The sequence below is a fragment of the Podarcis tiliguerta genome (assembly GCF_965153285.1).
Source record: "Podarcis tiliguerta genome assembly, chromosome: 5".
NCBI classification, from domain to species: Eukaryota; Metazoa; Chordata; class Lepidosauria; order Squamata; family Lacertidae; genus Podarcis; species Podarcis tiliguerta.
The window spans coordinates 33,193,916-33,202,517 of NC_139538.1; the positions used below are offsets into that span (position 1 = coordinate 33,193,916).

Here is an 8,602-nt window from a genome sequence, read left to right on the forward strand (position 1 = left end):
ATTGCTATGGAGTGGAGAGACATTTCTCTCCTTGCCTGGCTGCAGCGTTTTATCACTACTTGCTGGTTCTCTGCCTTGGGAAGGTGATGGTTAATCCATTCTCACACTCTGAAAAGTTGATGCATAGTGATAGTGTTTCAAAGAGGTCAATAAAATATTCCCCCCTGTTTGGAGTTGATCTCAGGAATTCCTTTTTTTTTTAAGGTTGTGCTGCTGTTTAGCTCATGGCACTCATTACTGTGTGTAATTTCATAGTTAATTCTCACACATCCTCATAACTATTCATTGCACAACACACAGCGATAACAATACCTTCCATGGTCACAGAATCTCTCAAACAACGATGATCTGACCATCTTATTATGGGATAGGCCAAGATTCAACCCTTAGGCTTTTATTCCTCTCTACCCATTGTTTTCCAGTAAGAAACAGCCACTTTTCTTAGCCTGCAGTGGTGAAGGTCTGAGATATATTTGAAAAAGAACTCTTCTGAAAACACAGCAGATATTTTGGAGAACTTCCAAAAGCCCAACAGATATTTAACTATTTCAGAATATATAAACACTTCTAGGAACAGAAATCTGAAATTCTGAAAAACATGGAGAAAAAGCGAAGGAGACGATCTTTCTTTAAAAGTAGCTCTTGCTGGGACATCGTAGCCCAGGAGAAAAGTTCCCCACTTTGATATCACCTGCTATGGGTTATTAATACAAACAAGCTCTTTTCAAACATTTTTCCCTCACATGAATACAATTTCATGAGGGGAAGTTGAGGCACGTTTATTGGCTCTGCCCCACCTACAAAATTCTCTGCACCCCATCCATGTGGGGTGGGTGGGGAAGAGCTCTGAAGGGGGGGGATCCTGCTCTAGAGATGTGGGCTCCCCACGTGATTTAAATTGTGTGCAGTGTGTGGGGGGGGGGGAGAGAGCAATCATGCAAGGTTGAGCAAACACAGCTCTAACTTCCCAGAACATCTGAAAAGGAAGACAATCAATTTACCAAGTGGTTCTTGTGGGAGCCTCTTACCACTCCATAAGGACCCCAGGCTTTAGCAAACAGTAGGCCTGCCCACCTAGCAGTTTGAAAGCACCTCAAAGTGCAAGTAGATAAATAGGTACCACTCCGGCAGGAAGGTAAACGGCGTTTCCATGCGCTGCTCTGGTTCACCAGAAGCGGCTTAGTCATGCTGGCCACATGACCCGGAACCTGTATGTCGGCTCCCTCGGCCAATAAAGCGAGATGAGTGCCGCAACCCCAGAGTCGGCCACGACTGGACCTAATGGTCAGGGGTCCCTTTACCTTTAAGGTCGGACAATGGGTCCATCTAGCTCAGTATTGTTTCCACAGACTGGAAGCTGATCTCCAGGGTTTTAGGGGATATTGCCAGTCCTACCTGGGCATACCAAGGATTGAACCTAGAACCTTCTGCATACAAGGCAAATGCTCTAGCACCAGTAACCTTTCCTCAGTGCAGACTCTGCAAATCTGTGGTCAAAACCAAACCTTAACATTGGGTAGCTGTTTGCCTAAATTGGATCTATGGCTCCCATGACAAGATGTGAAAGAAAAATAAGGGGTTCGGGGACACCCCTCAAAATGACTAGTGAACCTCCAGAAGCCACTGACCTAAAATGGATCTCTGGACTTACCCAGAAAGGCCATTTTGTTTCCAGGTGTCCAGACAATGGCTCCTTGTTGTGTGAATCCAGCTATGAAAAAGCTTGCTGCATTAGCGCCTGTAACCACATGAGCAGACTGATACTTTCGGGTGCTGAGACGAGTTTGCTCATTTTCTGTTCTGCTGGGGCTAGAGATGGCAAGTCTCCAGAACAACTCCTGGTTGTCTGGATTCACCCAGAGAATGCCCTTGTCCAGTGGCTTTTAAGTAGTCCTAGTCTTTCTGTACAACCCACATACAAACACTGTTTAAAACTTCAATAAAACTTTAATATACTAGAACATCAACGAACATTTTTCTGACAACAGGTCCTAGATCAGACAATATATTTTACTGAGCTAGCCTGACTTGCCAAGATCTGCATCAATGCAACCCTATTCTTTTCTCGACTGAGAAGTGAAATCAATTACTGTATGTTTCATGCAGCAGAGGGAATACAACTACCTGTGCTTTGTTGGTGATTTCACATACTAACCTTGCACACAAACTCGGCAATGTGCACACTACCGAGCCATTTGAAAAGAATCGATCTGGCTATTGAATGCCTGCTATGCAGGGCAAGGAAATTTCTTCACTTTGTCTCTACAAAGTCAGGACAGAGAGAGTCGCAGTAGAGATTCGGTTTCCAATGTAGCCAGGTTACAAGACCTGCCAGGAGAGAAGGGTGGTCCTGCACAGTGCTTACATACATGGTGGTCTTGGGGAAATTCAGAATCCAAGCAGCAAAATGAGTGCCTTCCTCTGTCATAGTGATCTAGCAAACTGTGAGCAATGAAGCTGCTTTCAGTATGTAGCATGTTGCACACCCTGCAGACGACAATTTCACATTTGGGGCACATTTTCCCAGAGTGAGCCTTCCCCAAGGAACACATCTCCTTCTGGGCTTTCAGCTGCATGGACTCTTTTCTTTGCACACCTCTCTTCTTGTCTTCAAGGTGCCCATTATTTTCCTGAGGACTAAAAAGCCAAGACAAAATAGTGATCTGAACAATCAGTGGCAGCTACCATTTTCCAAAGTGCATCAGGGCAAAGGGCCTTCTCGGTGGTGGCGCCCGCCCTGTGGAATGCCCTCCCTTCAGATGTCAAGGAAATAAACAACTAGCTGACTTCTAGAAGACATCTGAAGGCAGCCCTGTTTAGGGAAGTTTTTAATGTTTGATAGTTTATTGTGCTTTTAATTCTGTTGGGACTCGGAGCCGCCCACAGTGGCTGGCTGGGCATAAATAAATTTACTATTATTATTATTATTATTATTATTACTTTTCACTGCATGTATGACGAATCATAGAATTTTAGAGCTGAATAGCAGAAGGAGGCATCACACTGGTGAACTACCAGAAAAAAAGGATCAAGCCATTTGCCATTTGAGTATTTTTTTGAAGATTTAAAGGGATTTATTACCTTCTCAGCCTAATATCCTGCCACCAAAGCAGGAGGGCCCTGTGAGGGATAGGCCCTGGGTTTGCCTCGTGATGACCCACCAACTGACAAGTCGCTCAGCCAATCAAGGGAGAGAGAGAGGAATTTAAGTTAATAATCAGCTGGGACTGTCAGAGTGCAGTCAGGGATTATCTATGGGTGAGACAGGAACCTGGGATTGGAAACAGGGTGGGCACCTGGAATCTCTGACTATTTGAGTGGACTCTGGTAGGGTATATCTGTCAGTGGGAACAGATTCTAACTAGCTGAAGTTTAGGATTTTAGAAGGGACTGGGTAGTGTAAGATAATAACCATCCTAGAAAGAAATTATCTTTCCAAAGTCAGGTTTAAAATATGAAGTTAAGCATAATCTTAAATATCTCTGTAAAGAGTGTTTGTATGAAACAAAGTGTTGTGCCTTACAAAAGTAACCAGTAAGCTATACAGTTTAGTTTGGTTTAGACAAGCCTACCCAGATATCTAGGATGATGTGTTTTTAGTTTTTGCTGGTTTAAATTTTGTGAATGTTTTAAATAGTTGTTTTTATAGTTTTTACCAATAATTCTATTGTTATATTCTTTTTGTAAACCAAGCATATTTTTGTTACAATCAAGCATATCCTGTTTATTCCCCATTATTTCTATATATAATATTCTGGTCCAGAGTTTTCTTACCATTGTTGTTCTTTTGGTGCATAGTGCAAAAATCTACATTTTTCAGATTACACATGAAATAAAACACAGTTGATCTTAGTTCATAGGAAGGACAATATGGAAGCAGATGGTTGTAAAACAATTATGGCTTTAAAGGTAATCAGCGGCACCTTGAACTGAGCCAGTGAAGATGGCAATTTTGACTGGGGTTGCCAGCTGGTCAGCAGAGAGATGGCTGTACCTCCCCTTTTACCTTTAACAGCACCTTAATAAGCAAACAGCAGATAAACTTACAGCCCTTCCAGATGAGCTGCTTATGAAGTATTCAGCCCAATTTGTTCACAGGGAGATTCAAGGACACTGGCTAGTTAACAAGCATTATTCCAATTTGCTTGCAGGTTAGTTGAAGCCGCATCAAAGAAGTAATACCCCCCTCTTTCCAGTTCAATTCTCCCATCGCTTTCCTTATCACAAAACTTCCAGTATTTGGGGGAAGTGACTTTATTGTGCAAACCCTCTAATCAGCTGTAATTGTGCAAACCGAATTTGCCAATTAGTAAATGAATCCCACTCGAAAATAGCAACGGTCTGAAGGAACCCCAAGATGTTATTAATTGCTGGTGTCTGCATAGCAAGCTGCTGCTCAAGGCAATGGAGCCACCTGAAAATATGGCACTTTTTGATGTTGCCGCCCTTTGTCTGTCTTGGCTGTTTAGTTGATCAACCTTCTTTTCCCTTTCATGATTACTCAGTGTTCACAATGGCTCCGGTGTCCCATTTTAGTTCGACCCATAGCATTTTTAGTTTTCATTAGAAATAAAATATTAAAAAGAGAAACACTTACATCACATTCCGTGAAGGTCCAGAAAAGAGACTGAGTGTTGAAAGCCTCTTCTTCAAGAGATGCCCATCCTTTTTCCTGCAGTGTTTTGCATCACCGACACCTTCTTCCCTTCTTGACTTCTTGAAACTCCCACCTGTCTCAATGGCAGAGCAGAATGCAAAAGTATGCTCTCTGATCATCATGTTTGCACATAAGGAGCTTACTCCCCAAGGGAGGCTGGGATGGCCATAAGTCCAAGTTGCGTACTAACCTGCAGGCATCTTTGGAAAGCAGCGTGTCTCAGGCAATGAAAACTCCAGCTTCAGGGATCCCTAAGAAAGAAGAGATGGCCAGGTGTGCCTACTTCTTAACACAACAAACCAGAAGCGGCAATGGCTGCTAAGTTTAAAAATTGCCTCTCTCCCTTTCCAAATAACCCTTACAGAGCAGTGGTAGAAGCAACAAGAGTCTCCTGTGTATGCAGAGCATAGGAAGGAGAATTCGGTTCTTGTAATGAAGCAAGCGCAAAGCCAGAAAGTGAAATGTTGCTCAGGGCGCTGCATATAAACAATTTCTTTCTCCTTTTGGTAAATCAACTGATTAGTCTTCATTTCCGCGACGTGTCACTGAATCTCCAAGACAGATCCTTTTGCCTACTCTAATTGCATTAGTCTCTCTGCTCTCCAGTTGATATTTTAGTAATTGTATTTACTTTTGGCTGATGGACTTGCCCCACAGTTTACACTTGCTCTCGGTCTCCGGTAAGTACCTCTGGCTCATCCTGGTGATTTGTCAGATCTGGAAGCATTTCCCAATAATTACTTCTAAGAACAGATAATTAAAACTAATTTTGAAAAGTAGTTGTAAAGTATTCCTATTCCTGCACTAAACTGCAGTCCCAAACTACATCATACTGACTATTCCTTAATTATAGTCTGTTTAAGAAACTATTGAATTATAGAATTGCATAAGGGGGCCCAGTCTGACAGTGAAATTCATAGTCTTATAGGTTTGGGGTCTTCGGGCAGACTCTCTCTCTCTCTCTCTCTCTCTCTAACATTAAGAAATATATTTACCCAAAATCCAGATTGAAATCCCTTTTCAGAAACAGGGGAAGATAGCCCCATTTTCAATTCACCCTAGAGACTTCCTCACCTTACTATTCCAATCACCTGCCAAATATCCAGATTTTACCAGCAGTAATTAAGTCCCACCCCTTTGTGACATCACCTCTGCAAATGAGAGAAAGGCTCTATGCTTTCTGACCTGATGGATCATGAAGAAGAAAAGCCATAGCTCAGTAGCAGAACACATGGATGCCTAAGGGTGAGGGTTCAATCTCCAAGTCGGATCAAGACAGATCCCTGCCTGAATTCATGAAGAGTTGTTCCCAGTCATTGTAGATACTGAACTAGCTAGATGGACCAGTGGTTTGACTTGATAAGGTAGCTTCCTATCAGCTATGAATACTACCTCCAATGGCTCTAAGGCAGAGCAAAGTGAATGAGGCAAAAAGAATTGTAGTGATTGCTCATGGTATCAAAGCTTTCCTCTGTTGGTTTGTTGGTTTGGAGGCACTGCGTATGCACTATACCTTTAAAGCACTGTAGTTTGCTCAGAATGCTAACATTTTGAGGGGTAAATTGCAGTGCTCAGAATTCACCAAGGGAAGGAATGTGATCCAAATACAGCCAGTGACGCCCTTCTCTTCCAGTAATGATCTCCTTTTTCCTAAGGTAAAATAACTGCTGTAGGGTATCAACTGCTGTTTAAAACGTACAGTCCTATCCACATTTACTAGAGAGTAAATTCATTTAATTCATTGAGCTGTACATCTGTGTAAATGTAGACAGGCTTCATAGCTCAGTATTAACTATTGAATGTATGATATTTTATACCTGTGGTACCTCAATAAAATTTACCTGCATGCTCTTATTTATAATTATTATAATTATTTGTTTATTTGTAGTAATTTTTCCTTTCTCTTCAGGAATGAAATGCTTTGTGGGTGGGTAGGGGGGAGCTCTGGGATAGCTCAGTTGGCAGAGCATGAGAATCTCAGGGCTGTGGGTTCAAGCCCCATGTGGAGAAAAAGATTCCAGCATTGCAAGGGGTTGGACAAGTAGATCCTAGAGGTCCCTTCCAACTCTACAATTCTATGATTCTAAGCTCAATAATACCAAGAGATACCCTGACCACAGGCTTGCAGTCGGAAAGACATGAGACAAAATGGAAGAGAAAACAAGAAAACTCAGGCATCACTTCCTAAAGCTACATTGTAGCTTATAATGACTGTTACAGGTATCTGGGGAATTTCTGACTTCTCATAACAGTCTTTTACTATGGAGCTTTGATACTTTTGGGAATAATATCATTGGGCTTAATCATACTTGGACATTCAACACAGGGAGTCCAGTTCTAAGTGTGCTATTTAAGCACACTGCTTTACTGCAAGTAAAAAAATATTCAGAGAGCCAGTTTCTCTAGGCCTCATTGGAGTAAAGTATGCAGTTTCTGCAAATATTTGTTGGCCAAAGTAAATTCCAGTGCACTTATGGATAGGAGACTGAGTTCCCTGTTCCTTTAATTGTTGGGACAAATTGAAGGTTCAGTCGCAGCTTTTCTCATCACTGCACAATGAGCTACACCTGCCAAAATTTCCTTTCTTCTTCTATACAACCATTTAAAGGCACAGGAACCTATACTCCTTTGCATCTGGTCACCAGAGATCCAAAACCTGCAATGAGAACATTGCATGAGAGAAGGTATATTACAACTTAAGATTGACCCTTGAGTTATATATATGATAAGAGATGGAGAGGGGGCTTTTATTAATCTCTTTACATTCCTTTCTGTTAGCTGGAGGAGATGGGTAGCAGTGACTGTGGAATGATGATGATGATGATGATGATGATGTCATTATTTGTACTCCTGCCCATTTGATTGGGTTGCCCCAGCCGCTCTAGGAGGCTTCAAACAAAATATAAAAACACATTAGGAGCAACCAAAAATTAACAAAATTGTGAGCAAGCTTTCAAGTTCTCCAGAGCTATTCATCAATGCAGATGTTAAGCAAAATGGGGATCGGAGGGATAGAGGAGGAAAGCTCACCTGAGCAAAGTGTGTGTGGGGGGAGAGACTTACAGAATTCCATCCCAAGGGCATAGCCACATGACTAATTTTTGTTTGTTTTGTTTTTACAATTCAAACTTTTACTTTATCCAATAGGCCATGCTGCCTGTCAAGAGGTGTGACCATGGTCATGCCTCCCTAGTAGACACATATTTCATTTATGACCATTCTAAGAGTCTCATGTATTAGAATCCTTGAACCATGGAAATAACATATATTGGCAGTTTGATTCAATAATGTACACTTATATAGGGACAGTGTTTATTGAGAACCTAAAACAAAACAAAAAAAATGGACGCGGGTGGTGCTGTGGGTTAAACCACAGAGCCTAGGACTTGCCGATCGGAAGGTTGACGGTTCGAATCCCCGCGATGGGGTGAGCTCCCGTTGCTCAGTCCCTGCTCCTGCCCATGTTTGAAAAGTTCGGAAGCACGTCAAAGTGCAAGTAGATAAATAGGTACCACTCCAGCAGGAAGGTAAACGGCATTTCCATGTGCTGCTCTGGTTCACCAGAAGTGGCTTAGTCATTCTGGCCACATGACCCAGAAGCTGTACACCAGCTCCCTTGGCCAATAAAGCAAGATGAGCGCCGCAACCCCAGAGTCGGTCACGACTGGACCTAATGGTCAGGGGTCCTTTAAAACAAAAAATATACATGAAGGACTGGGAAATGTTTGTCACTCGGAGCCATTTCAGTGTGTTCGATGTAACATGAAGGTTTAAGCATTTTCATTCTCTTCTTCATGTTACTAGGAAACTGCTTTGTAGGAGGATAAAATGGATGGTGCTTCTTGTTAGATACTGGGAGCTTACATCCTATGGTACCTGAGAGTGCATCAAAGGGACATGTTCTGAAATGAACACATTTAAGTTCTTTAACAAAACCCTATTCAA

The 8,602-nt window shown here is 42.1% G+C and overlaps 1 long non-coding RNA gene across 1 annotated transcript; it reads right to left on the reverse strand.

The window, feature by feature from the left end:
- Window positions 1-2,419: 2,419 nt before the first annotated feature.
- LOC310678765 lies at window positions 2,420-4,891 on the reverse strand. Its single transcript, XR_014511950.1, has 3 exons — window positions 4,848-4,891; window positions 4,598-4,730; window positions 2,420-2,637 (listed from the first exon to the last, which is right to left on the reverse strand). It is a non-coding gene; the product is annotated as an uncharacterized lncRNA (long non-coding RNA).
- Window positions 4,892-8,602: the final 3,711 nt, after the last annotated feature.